The sequence below is a fragment of the Prionailurus viverrinus genome, chromosome D1 (assembly GCF_022837055.1).
Source record: "Prionailurus viverrinus isolate Anna chromosome D1, UM_Priviv_1.0, whole genome shotgun sequence".
Lineage (NCBI taxonomy): Eukaryota > Metazoa > Chordata > Mammalia > Carnivora > Felidae > Prionailurus > Prionailurus viverrinus.
In genome coordinates this window covers 5720602-5741865 of record NC_062570.1, presented here as the reverse complement: position 1 = coordinate 5741865, position 21264 = coordinate 5720602, and the positions used below count along the sequence as shown (strand labels likewise).

Sequence of the window (21264 nt, the reverse complement as noted above, 5' to 3'; positions counted from 1 at the left end):
TAGAGTAGACCATTTTTTATATTTTTCCCATATGTCTGTTATGGGCTGACTTGGGCCTTCCCACCCATAATTCATATGTTGAAAACCTAACTTATAGGATCTCAGAATGAGACTATCTTTGTAAATAGGACTTTGTATTTGTTTTTAAAAAATTGTTATTTACTTATTTAAACTAAAACAAAAAAACATTCAGTCATTGCTTCTGCCTCCTTGTACACCCTGTCTCTTGCAAATACCTGTCTGTTCTCTGTATTTATGAGCTTGATGTTTTTGTTTTAAGAGCCCCACATATAAGAGAAATGAGATATTTATCTTTTTCTGACTTTTCAGTTAGCATAATGCCTTTGAGGTCCATACATGTTATCACAAATGGCAAGGTTCTGTTATTTATTAATGGTTGAGTCATATACATATACAACATTCATCTTATATACATACATATAATATATATATTAATACATATTTTTGAGTGAGTGATTTCATTTTCTTCAGATAAATACTCAGAAGGGGAATTACTAGATTATATTTTAATTTTAATTCTATTTTAATTTTTTAAGGGAACTCCATATTGTTTTCCATAGTGTTTGTACCACTTTTTTTTCCCACCAACAGTGCACAAGGGTTCCTTTTTCTCCACAACCTCACCAAGACTTGTTATTTCTTGTCTTTTTGATAGTAGCCTTTCTTTTTTTTTTATTAAAAAAAATTTTTTTTCAACGTTTATTTATTTTTGGAACAGAGAGAGACAGAGCATGAACGGGGGAGGGGCAGAGAGAGAGGGAGACACAGAATCGGAAACAGGTTCCAGGCTCTGAGCCATCAGCCCAGAGCCTGACGCGGGGCTCGAACTCCCGGACCACGAGATCGTGACCTGGCTGAAGTCGGACGCTTAACCGACTGTGCCACCCAGGGCCCCGATAGTAGCCTTTCTAATAGATGTGAAGTGATAGCTCATTGTGGTTTTGATTTGCATTTCCCTGATGACTAGTGATGTTGAGCATCTTTTCATGTACTTGTTGGCCATCTGTATATCTTTGGCCATCTGTATATCTTTGGGAAGATGTCTATTCAGATCCTCTGTCCATTTTTAAATCAGATTGTTTTTTGTTTTGTTTTGCTTTTGGGTTATATGAGTTCTTCATGTATTTGGGATATTAACACCTGGTCAGATACATGATTTGCAAATATTTTCTCGCATTCATTAGATTGCCTTAACATTTTATTGATGGTTTATTTTGTTGTGCACAATGTTTTTAGTTTGATGTAGCCCCACTTGTTTAATTTTGGTTTTGTTGATTTGGCTTTTGGTGTGAGATTCAAAACAGCATTGCCAAGACCGATGTCAAGGAGCATACCTCCTATGTTTTCTTCTAGGAGTTATATGGTTTCAGGTCTTAAGTTCAAGTCTTTAATCTATTTTGAGTTAATTTTCCTGTGTTGCATAAGGTGATAGTCCAGTTTTATTCCTTTGAATGTGGCTGTACAGTTTTCCCAGCACCATTTTCAAAGAGACTATCCTTTCTCCCATTGTGTATTCTTGGCTCCTTTGTCATAAATTAATTGATCGTGTATGTGTGGGTGTGTTTCTGGGCTCTGTGTTTTCTGTTCGATTGATTTATGTGTCTGTTTTTATGCCGCTACCCACTGTTTTAATTACTATAGTTTTTTAACAGACATTTTAACATTTTATTTTGAAGGTCATTTTAAAAACAAAGTTAAAGACAATCAGAAAAAATTGTACAGACTGTACTCATTGAATAAGTAGGGTGCTTAAATGAAACTGAGGGAGATCTGTTTTCTTCCTCAATTTTGGAAATGGGTTCTGTCATCCTGAAGGTTCTTATACTTACAAAAAGAAGGGACGGGAATCATGGCAATTAAAGCTGACTCATAAGTATGTAAATCTACAGGAGAAAACAATTTTTTCTGTTCTTCCTAATAAGTCAGTTTTGATCTTCAAACTGTGCATTGTTTCTGAAAAGTTACGTTGCTAGAAATTCAGTGGAATTTGGCGATCTTTCTTCTCCCAGCACAGGAAGTCCCTGTGATGAAATGGGCACAGCTATCTGCTCCAGGTTAGGCACGAGTTGGTAAAATCTGGCGATCCACTTTCTGTTTTGATGACTTTTCTGTATTAATCTTCTCATTGTCTACTATCCTCTCAATATTGTCTGTGAGACTGTGCTCAAAGTGAGGGTTTTCTGCAACCTCCGTCTGTCCTAGCATCTGCTCTGGCTCCCTGGCAGAGCCTTCAAGACACAATCCCCAGAAACTAGTCCTGGAAAAGAAGAAGAACCACGAGTTACCCAGGAGATTTCAACAGGAAGATTCCAGAATGGAGTCCAGCCCTTGCCACTGCCCCTGCCCCTCACCCCTACCTGGGTGCGGAGGCATCTGGAGCAGTAGGGGAGCATGGTGGGATGGTCCCAAGACTGGGTGCTTGCATCAGGTCCAGAAGCTCCGCGATAGTCCCAAGAACCTAGAAGAAGGGGGAAAGGGGAAAAGGGAGCTGATTACCTGCATCCAAGATGCTTGTTCTTAAGAGCCCTTTACCGGGCCACCAACTCTTAATTATTATAGCTTTGTAATAGAGTTTGAAACCAGGGAGCATGATGCCTCTAGCTTTGTTCTTTTTCAAGATGGCTTTGGCTGTTTGCAGTCTTTTTTGGTTCCATACAATTTTAAAGATTGTTTGCTTTATTTCTGTGAAAAATGCCATTGGAATTTTGACAGAGATTGCCCTGAATTTGTAGATTACTTTGGGTGTATGGACATTTTAACAATATTAATTCTTCCAGTCCTTAAGCACAGAATATCTTTCCATTTGTGTCCTCTTCAATTTTTTTTTATTAATGTCTGGTAGTTTTTCATATCTAGGCCTTTGCTTTTCTTGGTTAAATTTATTCCTAGGTATTTTATTCTTTTTGGTTGCAGTTGTAAATGGGACTGTTTTCTTAACTTATCCTTCTGATAAAGTGTAAAGAAATAAAACAGATTTTTGTGCATTGATTCTGTATGCTGCAATTTGACTGAACTTGTTTATTCTGCCAGTTTTTGGATGGAATTTTTAGGGATTTGTATAATATCATGTCATCTGTGAATAATGAGTTTTATTTCTTTGGTTGTTGAAATTCAGTTCCACCACCTAATCCCTAAGATTTCAGTATGTACCTCCTAAGGACAAGATTCATCTACATGGTCATAATACCATTGTCACCTCCCCCAAATTTAACTTTGGAAGTATATTACCTAAAATATAAATTACATTCAAATTTCCCCAGTTGTCCCCAAAATTTTAAGTTTATTCCCCTTAGGATTCACTTGAGCCTTATATGTTATGTTTAGTTTTCACGTTTTTTAGTCACCTTTATTCTAAACAGATTCACACTATTGTTTTGAAGACTTTAACATATTTTCAGAAGTAGTTTGATCCGAATTTTTCTGGCTGTTTCCTCATGAATAGGGTTAGGTTAAAGACATTTTGTTTTGTTTTGTTTTGTTAATTATCACGGATTTATTTCTTTAAGGCCAATTAAAGCGCTTTCACAGATTATCTAAGTATATTAAAACCACAGAAGACTCTTTTTTTGTCTTTCTTAAAAATTTATTTTATTTTAATTACAGTATTGTTAACATACACCGTAATATTATGTCCAGGTATACGATATACATACATCACAGGTGCTCATCACAGCATGTGCATCCTTAATCCCTATCACCTATTTCACCCATCCCACCCACCTCCCCTCTGGTAACCATCAGTGTGTTCTCTGTAGTCTCTTTTGTCTCTGTCTCTCTGTCTTTGTCTCTCTGTTTCTGTCTCTCTCTCTGTCTCTCCTTTAGGTTAAAGGTTTTTGGCAAGAATATTGGATAGGCAATATTGTTTACCTTCTATCACACCAAGAAGTACTTAATCTGTTTATCCTATTCTTTGTAATATTAACTGAGATCACTTGGTTAAGGTTTTGGCTGCTGGAGCTCTCCATTGAAATGGTAACTTTTACTTGGTAATTAACAAGTTATTTGTGGAGTGATACTCTGTACCATGTGAACATACCCTGTTCTACAACAAACTTTCACTCAGTGGATTTAATATTTATTAATGATACTTGCCTGAATCTATAACTACATTGGCGGTGGTACAATAGCTATTTTCTAATTCTGCCTCCTAGTCTTTTAAGCGTACCTGTGACCTCATTAAGAACTATCTCTGTCTGCCCCAAATATGCTGAGCTGCTTTTTCTGTCTAGTGGATTAGAATGAAATCTCTTTAATAGAAAAGACATGAGTGTTGATAGATGTCTGACAGACACCAGGAACACAGATAAAGTGTACCTATATTAACATGTTTATCTCCCTTCAAGTAAAAAGTAAAGAAATACCCAGTTCCAAATATTAAAGCCATTCCAAAAAATAAGATGTGCCAATGCCCTAAGGACTCAGAAATTGATTTGTTGCGGGAAAATGAAGAGTATTTGAGAAAATACTGGCCTCACTTTTTTTTGTTTATGTTGTTTTTTGTTTTGTTTTGTCTCTTTTGAATAAGAAGAGAACACTGCTTCCATAAAACATGAGCAAGCTCCTTTCTCATTTACTTGCTCTGGGGTGAACCTGGACAGTGATACTTTAATGTATTTCCAGGTGATGTTAATGTGCAGCCAGGGTTGAGAACCTTTAGGGGAAGAAGAAGTAACTCCAGCTTGAAAGATGGGTGGGATTCAGACATGTAGAGATTGAGGGAGGTCACTCCATGTTAAGATAAGAGCATGAACAGAGGCTGACCTGATGACAAAGATTGGCTGTTCTTTTTCTTCTGTAAAACCCTTTTTCTTGGCACGTTCACGAGAAGGTAGCTTGAAAGATGATGTAATAAAATTCACTCATTTGAAAGATTGAGGCTTAAGTATTGCTGTGACCTTGTTATTCAGAGAAGAATAAGGCTCTGTTCTTGATGATGTTCTGCAGCTTATCATTTGTTGCATAGCAAGCCCTGTCATGTCAGTCCTGGTAAGCCCATTCATGGAAGGACGTTACACCCTTTGCTGGGTGGCAAGATATTAAGCAAAACATGGCTTATTGAAAATAATTTCTGACATGGAAGTGATACTGTAAAAGAACAAAAAAGGGCAAACTTGGGTTTCATGTTTGTGCTTTAGCCACAGGTTTGAAAAGTGAATCTCAAGCTTGTAAATACTGGTTATGAGGCACAAGAAACAGAATGTAAATATCTTGAATGGATATTAATCAAGAGTGGTGAGTCACAGATAGCAGATGAAAAGCATAAAACCAACGGCGGCAAGGCTTCAGCTCAGAGTTAGGTTTCAATTTTGGTATCAGCTGAGAATGGCCAAATGGAAGATGAAAATGAGTAAATATTGATAATACAAACTATTGAATTTGTCTAGTGATAAATGTTTCTTCGGTTTTGTATAGATTCCTAATGTGAAAATACATATATTGTGTGAAATGCTGGAAAGAAACCCTTTGGAAATATTTTATCTTCCTCTATTATATTTTAATAAAAGAACAAGTTTTAGAGAATCAGATAAGCAGAATAGCAGACAGTATGGGATCCTAAAGCTAAAAATATTTATGTCCACATAGTCCAGAATACAGAGGAAAAGTAATATCGCCCAAATTTAAAACATGAGCACTATTTTCTCTTTGCATTTGAAAACATTACCTGGAATAATTATATCCATAGGAAGAGAGTTACTTTGAGTGGACCTCCAACAGAGTTACAAGATGGTGACTCAGTGTTACACCCCATTCCCTGGAAAGTTCTCAGTGCCCCCATATGGGTCCTGTCATGCAGGGACTCAACAACTCATGTAGAAATAGATTTTTCTCACAATTTCCAAAGTAATGTGACATTCAAAAATAGAAATAAGAAAAAGAGAAGAAAATAAATCAGAGTTGGTAAAGTGGAAAGAATAAATGGCTAAATTCTCATTGTGTCTCTGTCACCAACCAGCTCTGGCTTTGGGTAAATCATCTTACCTCTTGACTTCACTTGCAAAGTGAGCATTAAGCTAGTATTTTAATAGTTCATAAACATTTAAAGACATAGAGTCATTTTCCCCTTGGAATGAAATCTTACTTGGAATCATAAAATGTCAAACAATTGAAAGTAAAGATGTAGGAGAGAAGTCCTTTCTCCCAGCCTCCCCCATATTTCTGGAGGCATGATCACAGACATTGACACTCAAGGGTGTGGTCTGGCAGCATCAGCACCTGGTTGGTGTTGCAGAACCTCAGAAGCTAGCTAGTAAAGGGGAATCTCAAGCCCCAGCTGGACTTACTGAATCTGAGGCTACATTCTAATAGGTACCCCAGCAATATGTTTCACAGTAAAGTTTGAGACGTCCAGCTCTAGAGATCCCTGAAACTCCACTTGAAAACTAACTACTGGACTAGTTAATGTCACCACAGGGATTAAGCATGATTTTTTTTGCCCTCTGATATACCACACTGACCACTTCTCAGCTGGGAGCCCAGTGGGCAGAAAGAACAAGATGTAGTGGAAGCAATGCCGTTTTTAGAGTCTTGGAATCAAGAATGCAAAGGAGTATTTTATTTCACAGAGAGTCCAGTGTTCCATCTGTTCCACAACATCATTTCAAGGAGGGTCTATGTAATGGTCTTTATGTATGTGAATCATACATAAAGTCAAGGGCCCAGCAGAAACTTAATGACACTCTCAACCAAGATAATTGACAAGCCTTTTTAAGAGTTGTGGGCAGGGTTAAGAGAACCAATGGTGAAGGACCCAGAGACTTGCAATGGTGGGAACCATTGACCCTTCTAATCTTGATGGAGAAAGGAAAGGAAAAGTACCTTGGGAGAGCTTAAACTTTAGGAAGGGCCCATTATAGGAGCTCTTGCCTTAGGTGAAATGATACAACCACTGCCAAACCACACATTAGGGTGGAGCAAACCAGAAAAATAAATAAACCGCACTTTTTCTCCTTTCTTACTCACCTGCTGGTGGCCAAACCCAACTAGAAACCAGAGTGCAGCTGGAAAGCCAATGGATAAAGTCCATATAACTGTCTTCTTGGGGCACAGAGGGGGATACAGAAGGTTAGAGAGTGATTCTGAAGAGCACATTTAGAATTGCTAAAGCAGTGACTAAGATGGTTGGATTTGGCAATGGGACAACAGATAATAAAGTAGAATTTTAATGGAAAGGTTTCTTTTGTTTGCATATATATTTATACATAGATATACATGAATGAATGTATATTACACATTCATGTGTATATATCCACCTATCATGTGTATAACATGAAGATATGTTAAATTATCAAGGAGACTTTTTTTAAGAAAAATAGCAGAAGGTATGCTTTAAAGAAGTATTTTTATACTTTCTTTTGCTGTGAAAAGTTATAAAAAATGGAATGATGTTAAATTGTATTTACTTAATACATTCTCTTTGGTAGGTGCTATTAAAAACACTCAGGTACAAAAGTTGGACCCCATCTTCAGGCTATGATATAGGTTAAAAGAAAAATGATAAAATACATCTAGAATATACATATGGAATGGAATGATTTATTCAGCCAGTATTTATCAAGCACCTGCTGAATACCAAACAATATCTTTGTGACTAAAGTTTACAAAAATAATGAGTTGAACATAATATGGTCCAGATCCACACAGAATTTATAGTCTTGTTGGGAAGATAAATAATAGTTATAGTTCAAGGGTGATAAAAACAGAAACATAGGGTTCTTTGGGACTTTATAACAGATACACCTAATTTAAATTGGAGATCCAAAATAAGCCGTCTTGAGGCATTTGAGATCTGAAATGGAGATAGGAAGTCAGCCAGGTAATGGAGGGTAGTTACCATGAAGAGCAGTTGAAGGGAGCGGTGGAGGTGAGGGTATGTATATGTGTGGGTGCTGGAGGGAAGGCCATGTGGGGCCCTCCAGCCAGAGCAGATCATGTGTTCAGAAGGCTTAGAGAGAGAAGAGACCATGCCATGTTTAACAAACTGACAAGAATCTCTTGCATGTGGTGCATAAAACTAAGGAAGCGTGGTACCATAAAGCCATGTGAAGTTATTGAGATATCATGATTAGTGAATCGCTTGATCAAATGGGGAAAATTATGAATATAAAATATTGGACTTAGTGTTGCCACTTCAGCTAAAACTTGAACTTATTGTCTACTGAAATTTCTCTGAAAAATAAGGACAAAAAGGCATGTTTCTCAAAACTTTCTCTAAGTTTTTATTTTTTTCCTTTAATGTAGGAAAATAGCTGAATTGTTCTGAACTTTGTCATATGCTACTATACACCGACCTAATAACTCATTTTCAAAGGAAATTTATGACAGTGTTCCTTATAACAATATTATGAAGATAGAAGCATATTTAATTGGTTATTGCTAAAAGTAGCATTAAAAAAGTATCATAGAATGGTTGACAATTAGCAAGTAAATTTCATGACTGTGTGTGTGTGTGTGCGCGTATGTATGTGTGTTTTTTGCCATTGTTGGAAATTCTTTTATTTATTTATTTATTTTTGAGAGAGAGAGAGAGAGAGAGAGAGAGAGAGAGAGAGTGAGTGTGAGTGAGTGGAGGAGGGACTGAGAGAGGGAGACACAGAGTTGGAAGCAGGCTCCAGGCTCTGAGCTGTCAGCACAGAGCCCGACGTGGGGCTCGAACAAGGAACCGTTAGAACGTGACCTGAGCCAAAGCCAGATGCCCAACCGACTGAGCCACCCAGGCACCCCCATTGTTGAAAATTCTTAATTCTCTTTATCAGTAATAGCACTTATCTTTGAGTTCCTTCATGCGCCACCTTAGGCTGTTGATGCTTCTATGCAGTCATTTTGCCTTCTGGAGAAGGTAGTTTATGACCAGTGTGTATTTCTCTGAATGGTAGCCAAGTGAAAATGACATACAGAATCTTTCTTGTGCTAGAACCATCTATGCAGACACGATTATTTCATGTGCACATTTATTATCAATATCTACCATACGAGAACTGTCAGAAGTGTTTGAGATCCTGCCAGTCATCTATTCCTCTGCCTTATTTTTCCAAGTGTTTCCTTTTATCACTGGAGTAGTCCTGTAGGATTCTAACACAGGAAAATGAATAGTGCAATCAACCACACTTTATTTCTTCCACTGCCAGTATTGTCATTCTTGATGCAGGTGAGAGGTAATATATTATTCTAAGACACATGAAACTGTACATAGATGGACATGAATGAAGGAATGATTTCTTCATTGGTCTCATCTTCTTCTCCTCTTTCTCCTCTTCTCTTCTTCTTCTGCTTCTGCTTCTGCTTCTGCTTCTGCTTTTCCTCCTGCCTCTGCTTCTGGTTCTTCTGTTTCTCCTTCTCTTTCTTCACTATTCAGTGATTTTAACATTATATGCAAAGCTATGACAAACTAGCAAAATCTAGTTTTAGAACATTCCCATTACCCCCCAAAGGTCCCTCATGTTTACCACAATCAATTCCCAGTCCCACCCCAGCCCTGGAAACCATGAATCTGTTTTTCAGCACTACAGATTTTTCTAATCTGGGTAGTTCATATAAAGGATTTATACAGTATGTGGCCTTTTGTGCCCTGTCTCATTAGTCATCTTCATGTTTTTGAGGTTCATCCATGTTGTGGTGAGTACTAGTGCTTTATTCCTTTTTATAGCTGAGTAATATTCCATTGTATGTCTAGACCTTATTTTGTGTATCCATTCTCCAGGTGGTGGACATTTGTGTTGTTTCCACTTGTTGACTATGCTGCTGGGAACATTTGTGTACAGGTTTTTATGTAGACATATGCGTTCAGTTCTCTTGGGTGTATGCCTAGGAGTAGAACTGCTGGGTCATAAGTAACTCTACTTAACCATTTGAAAAACTGCCCAGCTGTTTTCCATGGTGGCTATACCATTTCACATTCCCACTAGCAATGTATGATGGTTTCAGTTTCTCCACAGAAGGAATGATTTCTTAACCAGCTTACAGCATCCTATTTTTCAAGCCTTATGGATTCAATGGCTCATTTTAAATTATTTTAACAAAGATGTTTTTCACATCACGAAGAGGACAGCAAAATTTTTGTATAAGAAGTTCTGATCTTGCCAAATGTTGGATTTCTGTAATACATAGTTTATAATAGATTAGACCATTTGTTCATGGTCTCTCTTTGCTTATCAAGATGGAATATTGTTGGTCCGTTGGTTATTAGTTAAATATAAATGTGAAAATATAATTATAAATGTACATACACAATCTATGTAGTTTACAAGTGATTTATCTCTTTCATATTGCTCCTGAAAGCTTATTTGTTTCAGAGATGTTTTCCATTTTCATTTCATTTCATTAATTCAACAAATATTGAAGCCCTACTCTAGGTAAAGCCCCATGCTAGGCTCTGTTTTCAAAGTTTACTCTTAAACAGATCTTAATTTCAATGAGCTTTGAGTCAAGTAGGGAGATGTGAACAGAAATTGTAAGAGCGAATGTGTTAAGTCCTGAAAGAGAGGCTTGAGCAAACCCATGATGCTTCTGAGGTAGGGAAGGTTATTTCTATCTGAGAAGGCAGTCTTGGAGGTCAGGAATAATTTCCTAATGGAAATGACATTTGGAAAGCATCTCTCAGAAAGGATAGGACTGAGCCATGGGAGGATTGGAGAAAAGCACATTTTTATCTGTAAATAAAGTATTAGCGTAGAATATGTGCTTAGGGCAGAGTGGCTCGGTTTTGGCAGGAGCACAACATAAGGAAGCAAAGTGTGGAGTCAGATTGGATCTTGAGAAGTCTTGGAATGGTGCCTAGATCACGTGGTTTGCAACAGGCAAATGACCAAAAACTTTCTATTCATCATAAATAACAGAGATACATTTCTTAGAATCTGATAATGCTCTGGGGATTATTTATGTATTATTTATTTTACAACAAAGAAAGAACTACAGTATGGCAGTGGCTAATTTTACATGCACTGACTTTTCACTCTGTTTTTCTCTTTCATAGTAACTTCCTTTCTTACCTCTGTATGCTGTATAAAATTTTTTCAATTACATCATTATTTCTTAAGCTTGTGCAGTAAGAAAAAATCATCTGGGATGATCGTAAAAAAGTAGCATACTACAATTTCTATAAATATTTCAAGTTCTATTCCATAGGCAGACTATTGTTTTAGATTTACCTCCTTTTTGTTCACCATGTGTTTTTCCATTGTAGACCATTCTTCTGGGTTTGTTTTCCATTTTTTTTTCTTTTTTCAATAATTACATTTTTGTATGTGTTTTAGTTTACTGTTCCTAAACAGTAGACTGTGAGATAACAATGAGATAAACAATGTTTATCTCTTTAGCATTTTTATTTATTTTTTTCCTTTCTTTTTTTTTGTTTTTTTGTTTTTTTTTAATATATGAAATTTATTGTCAAATTGTTTTCCATACAACACCCAGTGCTCATCCCAAAAGGTGCCCTCTTCAATACCCATCACCCACCCTCCCCTCCCTCCCACCCCCCATCAGCCCTCAGTTTGTTCTCATTTTTTAAGAGTCTCTTATGCTTTGGCTGTCTCTCCCACGCTAACCTCTTTTTTTTTTTTCCTTCCCCTCCCCTATGGGTTCCTGTTAATTTTCTCAGGATCCACATAAGAGTGAAAACATATGGTATCTGTCTTTCTCTGTATGGCTTACTTCACTTGGCATCACACTCTTCAGTTCCATCCACGTTGCTACAAAGGGCCATATTTCATTCTTTCTCATCGCCACGTAGTACTCCATTGTGTATATAAACCACAATTTCTTCTTTTTTTATTTTTAAAATTTTAACTTTTTTTTTCAATATATGAAATTTATTGTCAAATTGGTTTCCATACAACACCCAGTGCTCATCCAAAAAGGTTCCCTCCTCAATACCCATCACCCACCCACCCTCTCCCTCCCACCCCCCATCAACCCTCAGTTTGTTCTCAGTTTTTAAGAGTCTCTAATGCTTTGGCTCTCTCCCACTCTAACCTCTTTTTTCTAACCTCCCCCATGGGTTTCTGTTAAGTTTCTCAGGATTCACATAAGAGTGAAAACATATGGTATCTGTCTTTCTCTGTATGGCTTATTTCACTTAGCATCACACTCTCCAGTTCCATCCACATTGCTACAAAGGGCCATATTTCATTCTTTCTCATTGCCACGTAGTACTCCATTGTGTATATAAACCACAATTTCTTTATCCATTCATCAGTTGATGGACATTTCGGCTCTTTCCATAATTTGGCTATTGTTGAGAGTGCTGCTGTAAACATTGGGGTACAAGTGACCCTATCTTTAGCATTTTTATTTATTTATTATTTATTTATTTATTTATTTATTTTTTTAATTAAACAAATTTTTTTTAACGTTTATTTATTTTTGAGACAGAGAGAGACAGAGCATGAACGGGGGAGGGGCAGAGAGAGAGGGAGACACAGAATCGGAAGCATGCTTCAGGCTCTGAGCCATCAGCCCAGAGCCCGACGCGGGGCTCGAACTCACAGACCATGAGATCGTGACCTGAGCTGAAGTCGGATGCTTAACCGACTGAGCCACCCAGGCGCCCCTCTTTGGCATTTTTAAAATGTAGCTTCTTCTGAGTGCACCATTGCAGGATGACAGTATTATTTCTCAGCCCATTTAAAATATTACTTTATTGACTCTGACTCCTGTTATGGCTGTCTGCTGTCAGTCTTTCATTTGCAGGTGATCTTTTCTCTCTGTCTACTCTTAGGATCTTTGTCATGGCTAAATCTCGGGCAGGCTCATTACAAGTGTCTAGTATTGGATTTCCTTGTATTTATATTTCTCAGTGGATACTGTGCTTGGTGGTGTGGATTGATATTTTCCATTCATTCGGGAAGATTCACAAGCTCCAGAGCTTCAAATATTAACCTTTCCTTCATTTTCCCTGTTCTTTGCCTCAGGTACTCTGGTTAGAGTTAGGCTACATTATTTCATTATTTTTTCTTACATATCACTTGATTTGTTTTCCATATTTCCCACATTTTTATCTCTTTGTGTGACATTTCACAGTATTTTCAGATCTGTACTCTGATTGTAGTTCATCAATTTTTTTTGTTGTTGGTGGTGGCATCTTAATACTTTTTAACCCATCTACCCTTTCATTTTGTTTAAATTTCAACCCTTATATTTTTAATTTATAAATTTCTATCCACCCCCCCCCCCTTTTGAACATTCCTAAGTCAGTTTTGGTCACTTCTCACTGTTTGTGTGCTTGTGATGCTATCCTTTATTTTCATAAGCATTCCATACCTGTTTTGTAGCTCTCAGTCTGAGACCTCAGTATCTGATGTCCTTGGTGGTCTAAATCTATTTTTTGTTTCTTCCAAGTCTCATTTCTAGTGGTTAGTTTCCCTGTATGTTTTGGGATTGTTGCCCGTTGTCTTCTGTTTGACATTATTTTATCGTCAGGAAAATCTTGGAACCTAAATTCAGTGGGTGTTCCACATGAGAGAAGGTTCGTGTGTTTCCACGGGGTCTGTGGGGGCATTGCAGACCTGGGACCACTTGAACCTCTTTGAGGGTCTCTGGTACAATCCAAACATATCAGGTTTAGCTCTGCATCCCTGCTGCCAATGGAAAGCTAAGTCTCCAGAACTTGGTGCTAATGTTGGCATTTACCTTCAAGCTACTGTATCTTTAAGTTTGCACATGTGGCTCACGGTTAAGATTTTAGTTCAAGATGATGGGTTTTGTTTTTGCGTAGGCCCTTTGGAGCTTTTCTTCACCTATGTAAAGCTCAGCAATGCTATAAAAATTATGTCATGTACAGGATCTACTTTTTTTTTCTTCTCAAGATTCTCTTTGAGAGTCTCCAGATTGGCCTGCTGCTGGAAGCTGACTAATGATAGATTATTGTAGCACAGTAGCCATATGGGAATTACCAAAATAGTTTGATCAGTATAAGTAAGACAAGCAAGGATATTTTAGAACAAACAAACACTAATTTGGCATCTGATTTGTCCAGTGTCGTTATCTATACCAATTCTTGCTTGTGTGTGCTTTTTGGAGATAACCCAAAATATTGTATTAATAAAATATTTGAAATGTTCCTGTTGAATAAAAGAAGTAACTGAGCCACTAGGAGACTACTGGTATATACCTCTTCTTAAAATGTCTTTTGTCTGGGGCACCTGGGTGGCTTAGTCGCTTCTGCCTCCAACTCTTGATTTTGGCTCAGGTCCTGATCTTGGGGTTACGGGATCAAGCCCTGTGTTGAGTTCTTTGCTGAGCATGGAGCCTGCTTAAGATTCTCTCTCTGTCTCTCTGTCTCTCTGTCTCTCTCTCTCTCTGCCTCTCTCCCTTGCTTGTGTGCTTTCTCTCTCTTTAAAATAAATAAATAAATAAATAAATAAATAAATAAATAAATAAATAAATAAAATATCTATTTTCTTTAGTATAATATGCTTTACAATGTTCCAAGGAAGGGAAAAGAGGGAATTGATCCATTAAGCAATCAAAGACCTGTGAAGTAAGACCCAAGGTGTCATTTGTCCATTCTTGCATTAGTTAATAAAATCTTTATCCATTTATGCATGATTACTTTCATATCAATTTAATTAAAAAAATATTTGTACAGTGGTCACTATATCGCATGTACTGTTCCATATGGTACAAAACCTAGCAAGGAACAATTAGAAATCTATATGCTTATAGATCTTGCATTATATTATAAAGACAGACATAAACAAGGAAGCGTAGTAAAATATTATGGTAGGATGGTAAGTGCTAGGGAGAACAATAAACATTACAAGAGGAATAGACTATGGTGGTGTTAAAGTAACAGATGGGTAGATGGATTTACTGGTTCTAAGCACTTTACTAATGAGCCTTAGAATCTGGTCTAAAATGTCACAGCTGGAACGCTCACATGGTCAGGTAAACAGATTGTTTAGGGAGTTGGCCTTATGGGTTGAATTATGTCCTCCAAAAGAGATGTGTTAGAGACCTAGCCCCTAGTACCTTAGAATGTGACCATATTTGGTGATAGAGTCTTTAAACAGTAATTAAGTTAAAATGGGATCATTAGGGTGGCCCTAATCCAGTATGACTGATGTCCTTATAAAAAGGGGAAAGTTTGGATATAGAGATGGACATACACAGAGGGAAGGAGAGCACTGTGAGAAGATTAGGGTCATACTATTATAAGCCAAAGCATGATCAGAAGCTAGGAGAGAGGCATTTAGTGTAGAGAGGCTTGATCTTGGACTTTTATCTTCCAGAACTCTGAGACACTCAATTTCTATTGTTTAAGCCATTCATATTTGTGCTACTTTGTTGCAGTAGCCCTAACAAACCAATGCAATCAATAATTCATTGTAATAAAGGTTACCATTGTGTAGGATAATAGGAGATGAGAAGGAAAAAGGCTCTAAAACTGCTGATGGCTTATTATGAAACAAGTGGTGGTTTTATTTAATGAATATATAGTGTCTGTTATATACCAGGGACTATTCTATGTATTTTGTAAATATTAGCCAGTATATATCTCAATAGCAATCCTGCTATAGAGGTTCATCCATTATTGCTATTTAATTAATTAATTAATTAATTCATTTATTTAATATTTATTTATTTTTGGGAGAGACAGAGCATGAGCAGGGGAGGGGCAGAGACAGAGGGAGACACAGAATCAGAAGCACGCTCCAGGCTCTGAGCTGTTAGTACAGATTCCAACACAGGGCTCAAACTCACCAGCCATGAGATCATGCCAGAGCTAAAGTTGGCTGCTTAACCAATTGAGCTACCCAGGTGCCCCCATTATTTCCATTTAAAAGATGTGGACTCACATTTTGGTCATGCATCTACTTCCCAAGAGAAGGAAAACATTTAAACCAACATTACAGGGCACAGAGATTCTTGGACCTTGTGTAGTAGATTTTCCTTAGGGTTTCCTACAATACATGTGAACATGCAATTTTGGAAAGTCCTCTTTTTGGTGATAGTGGAAGATGGAGGGAAAGGGTAAGCTTAAGATAAGGACGCCCATATTCTAGTCCCCCCTGTGTGTTCCTTAACCATTGACCTTGGGCCCATCATTTAGCTGTTTTCAGTCTCAATTCTTACACTTGTTCTTACACTAACTGGATAGCTGTCAAATTAAATCAGAAGATAAATTTAAATTTAAAAAGAACAAAAAGAAATAAAGTCTCCAATCCACTGTTTCCCTTGGAGATTTTTATTTTTAGAGGAAACATCTCCTCAGTATCTCCCAAACACTATTCATTTATACGTTCTTTGTAAACATTTAGATCTAAGAAATCTTTTAAATTATTTATGGTATACTTGAAAAGCTTTGATACCATCTCACTGGAATGAAGGAAATACATGTAATCTGGTTGCAAAGAGACGATTGATAGCAAGTTATGATTCATGTTGGATAAGCATAATACTAACCATACATTAGTCTTTTACACAAAGCTTTAGATTCATAATTATAGACTGAACTAGGTATTAGTATGAAGAGTCTCAAGACTCTTCTTGTAATTCACTGATGGCATAGAACCTTAGAGTGATATTAACTAGAATGATAGTGAATATATTCAGGTTAGATGGGAAAGACCCATGATTGAGTCTTTTTTTCCAAGGTATTAGCGTGGAAGTGGTGTGATTCTAGACCACTTGTCAAGTGTGGCATGGAGATGGGGGAAAGTGACCTTTTACCAAGACCTGGTGTATTAGCCAAGGTAAATAACGCTAGCTGCGGTGACAGTCTTCAAATCTTATTCCCTTGACACAGTGAAGATTGATTTCTTGCACAGTGAAGATTGATCTGGGGTCGGGGGTCCTGGTTAGATGTCTAAGCCATTGGGTTGCAAGAGAGACTTTCTTTTTTTTTTTTTTTTTAATATGAAATTTATTGTCAAGTTGGTTTCCATACAACACCCAGTGCTCATCCCAACAGGTGCCTCAATGCCATCACCCACTTTCCCCTCCCCCTTACCCCCCATCAACCCTCAGTTTATTCTCAGTTTTTCAGAGTCTCTTATGGTTTGGCTCCTCCCTCTCTAACTTTTTTTTTCCTTCCCTTCCCCCATGGTCTTCTGTTAAGTTACTCAGGATCCACATAAGAGTGAAAACATATGGTATCTGTCTTTCTCTGTATGGCTTATTTCACTTAGCATAACACTCTCCAGTTCCATCCACATTGCTACAAAGGGCCATATTTCATTCTTTCTCATTGCCACGTAGTACTCCATTGTGTATATAAACCACAATTTCTTTATCCATTCATCAGTTGATGGACATTTAGGCTCTTTCTATAATGCAAGAGAGACTTTCGCACCCAGGCTCCTTCTTATTCCACCATCTTGGACATGTGTCCTCTGTGGTTCCAGAAGAGAGAGTAGAGAGAGGACTGGAGAATCACAAGGCCTAGGCACACCTTCTGGTGGTCATGACTCTGTTGTGTATCCTTGAAATGGCTAGACCCTCTGGTCAATTCCCTTTTGCTCTCTGCTGTGATCATTCTGGACCTTCCTGAGTGCCCTCAATGTTCTATACTCTCTTTTTTCTCTGGGATTTTGAACTTGCCATCACTCACCTTGGAACACTTCCCTTGCCATATGCCAACAACTCCTGTGGTTTTCACTGTCAGAAACAGTCTCTAAGGCACGCTTCTTCCGGTAAGTGCCATGATCTCGACAAGGAATTCTTACACATTGTTCATGTTCCTGGGGATGTTTACAAAGACAAATACCAATTATGTATGTCTGAGAAATTTTGCCAATGCAAAGTCAACCTTCATTGTGATATTTTAATTATGGTAGCATTTTGTATGATTTGTGAAACTTTCTTTTTAATTGATACGACATAACTCATTTAAGTAGAAATCTATTACAGGTATTTGTTTACTGCCTTTTTTTTACTATTACTAAAAATGCTTCAGTGAATAAAGACATGCATTTTTTTTTCAACGTTTATTTATTTTTGGGACAGAGAGAGACAGAGCATGAACAGGGGAGGGGCAGAGAGAGAGAGGGAGACACAGAATCGGAAACAGGCTCCAGGCTCTGAGCCATCAGCCCAGAGCCCGACGCGAGGCTCGAACTCACGGACCGCGAGATCGTGACCTGGCTGAAGTCGGACGCTTAACCGACTGTGCCACCCAGGCGCCCCAAGACATGCATTTTTAAAGTTGATGTATTTATTTTTGGGAGAGAGAGAGAGAGAGAGAGAGAGAGAGAGAGAGCAAGCACAAGCACGAAGGGGGAAGGGGGGAGAATCCCAAGTAGGTTTTGCTTTGAGAGCACAAATTCATGAACCATGATATGACCTGAGCCAAAAACAAGAGTTGGATGCTCAACTGACTGAGCCACCCAGGCGCCCCAAAGGATTGTGTTATTTACTTCTATCGCATGCCTATTCAATATAGACAGCTTCATAAAATGTATTATCATCACAATTTCTTCAACAAAATTGCATTATCATTTCTTATTTGTAGTGTGTCTGTAGCACCAGCCAAATCATCATTATCATTGTCATGATGCTTAATAACAAGAGTAACAATAATATAATAATAATTACTGAGTGCATGCGTACGTGGGTACTAGTCTCGGCTTTTTATATATATTACCTCATTTAAATTTAATCCTAATGCTATTGCATTAGAATCGTTACTATTCCAGTCTTACAGATGAGGTTGCTATCGCCCTGAGGGGCTGTGTGATCTGTCTGTGGTTAATCAGCCAGTTAAGTGGTGCAGCTAGGCTCTAAACTCACATCATTTGTAGTTTCAAAGCTATCACTCCTTTGATCCATCCCTCCGCATTGTGTATGGAAAGAACATTGGTCAGGGCAGCCTAGCTTCTCTCTGTTCCTGTCAGGGATCCAGCTCAGCATTTCACTTGTTGTTTGCCTATTTGTTTTCTTTGTTTTGATTTGGTTGTTGCATTTTCTGGTGTGTGTATAAGAGAGTGTCCTTGGAAACCTCTCCTACCTCTTAAGAGATCACCATTGCCTCAGCAGTATGTTTGTTCTGCAGCAGCAGGGTCCCTCAGCCCTTCTTAACCTGTCCATTCTTTCCCCTTTCTTTCCTTTTTAGGATATATATATATATATATATATATATATATATATATATATATATATACATACACACACACACACACATATATATACACTCATAAATGTATACATATATATATTTCCTCTGTTAGAATTAGAATATAATAGAATATAAGCTCCTGAAAGGCAGATCATAATGCTTTCTCAAACCTTTTATGTGATATTGTTAAAAGCAAAAACATCTCCGTGACCCCAATACTAATTCATTTCTTACCTACAAACAAGTGAAAAATGATATATAGATGAAATGATGGATTGAATATTGGAGCCATAAATTTTACACGAGCACCATGCTGCCTGATATCTTAGTGAGGAGCCATATGTGGTTCTGTGCATTTTAGTTGAAATTAATGAAAATCAAGTAAAATTTAAAATTTAGTTCTTTGGTCATGCTGTTTTCATCATTACAGAAAGATCTCCTGGGTAAGAATCCTCTGTATAAAAGTTTGAATCTTCTATATAAAAGCTAGATTCTGCAGCTGTCCATATTTGTTTATCCATGGTATATCCCCTAGACTGAGCAAATGCCCTCTGATCTCATTAGAAAATTCCTTATGCGAGCCAGTGCCCTTAATTCTGCTTGGATTTCCAATGGCTGGGATTCTCAGTATGTGGCATCAGGTTTTGCCAACCTGAGTCTAAGCACAAACCCTAGTTATTTCTTTTAAATGTTTAATGCAATCGAGTCAAAGTGCAAAATGCTGTTTTTATTACTAAAAATAAATAGCCACTGTTAATCTTCCATCTGACCCCTGACTCACAGAAATGAAATGACGAGTTATGGGAGAACAAATATTTTAACAAAAATGCACACATGCCCACACACACAACACACACATAATAACATAGAATTGGGTAATTGGAAGTTAGGGTTTTTGTTTTGTTTTGAAGCCTTGTCAGAATATTCTCATGATAAATTGGCTGGGTCAAAATGGCCAGTATTTTTTATAATCCAAATTCTTATTTTGTACTCTGTTACTATGAGGAAGCTTTTCCTTCATCCTTGTATAACAATGAGTTAGTGCTTTGTGCAGGATTATTTTTTATAATATTTCCTTGAAGAGAGTGCAGAATTTCCTTTCCTTGCAGAATCTTTTAGTGGTGGTTCCAAAAATTTACTATAGCTTTCTGAACTCTTTATATAGAAATGTAACCAAAATCTCCCATGGGACATGTGAGTGGCAGTGTGGGGACAGAGGTGTCCCAGAGGTGCAGGCTAACTGTGGGTGGTAAAGCAAGGCAGACTTTTTAGTGCGATTCCTTAAATGTGTGTGATTTGCTGCTGGTGTGAATGTGATGAAAAATACAATCATTTGCACTCTTTGGGGGAAAAAAAGAGCCATCTCTGGGTGCAAAGTATTAAACACTATGTATCACTTTAATATTCCCCACATTGTGTGAAATTTTCAATAAAAAAAAATGAATAAAGAATCTAAAAGCAAAACATAAGCCTTTCACATTTGGAAAATTTTCACAACAGAATATGAAACGTTTGCTGATACACTTCTTTCAACTATGCAGCATAAAACTATTTCCTTTAGGGGCGCCTGGGTGGCGCAGTCGGTTAAGCGTCCGACTTCAGCCAGGTCACGATCTCTCGCGGTCCGTGAGTTCGAGCCCCGCGTCAGGCTCTGGGCTGATGGCTCAGAGCCTGGAGCCTGTTTCCGATTCTGTGTCTCCCTCTCTCTCTGCCCCTCCCCCGTTCATGCTCTGTCTCTCTCTGTCCCACAAATAAATAAAAAATGAAAAAAAAAATTTATAAAAAAAAAAAAACTATTTCCTTTAAATATTATTTGAATCCTGCTGTGACTTAAAAAGAAAAGTGGCATCTAATGGTGGAACATTAAATGACTTCATTATGTGGTTTACCAGCTTATCCACCAAAACAAAACCTGAATCCATTTTTAGAATGAAGTTTTGAGGTTTGAAGAATAACAATGAAGTAAATACAAATACACGAAGCAGGAGGGAAGCAAGCATTTCTATGCTAAGCATTTCTCTTCTAAGATGAAATGTCTGGGGGTTATGTGTTTTTTTGGGGGGTGGGGGGTTGCTGATTTCATCAATAAACAGTATGAATTTTTTTGTATCTCATTTCAACAAAGGCAACATTTCAGTGTACAGAATAAGTATCATAATTAGCCTTAGATGTTAATATTCCCCCAGATACATCCA

General features: G+C 37.6%; 1 protein-coding gene and 1 pseudogene across 3 annotated transcripts in view; one reads left to right on the top strand and one right to left on the bottom strand.

The window, feature by feature from the left end:
• The window catches only part of GUCY1A2 (guanylate cyclase 1 soluble subunit alpha 2), a 331514-nt gene that overhangs the window by 169074 nt on the left and 141176 nt on the right, over positions 1-21264 (top strand). The gene's annotated exons all lie outside the window — the stretch shown is intronic.
• LOC125176318 (uncharacterized) lies at positions 1944-18783 on the bottom strand (annotated as a pseudogene).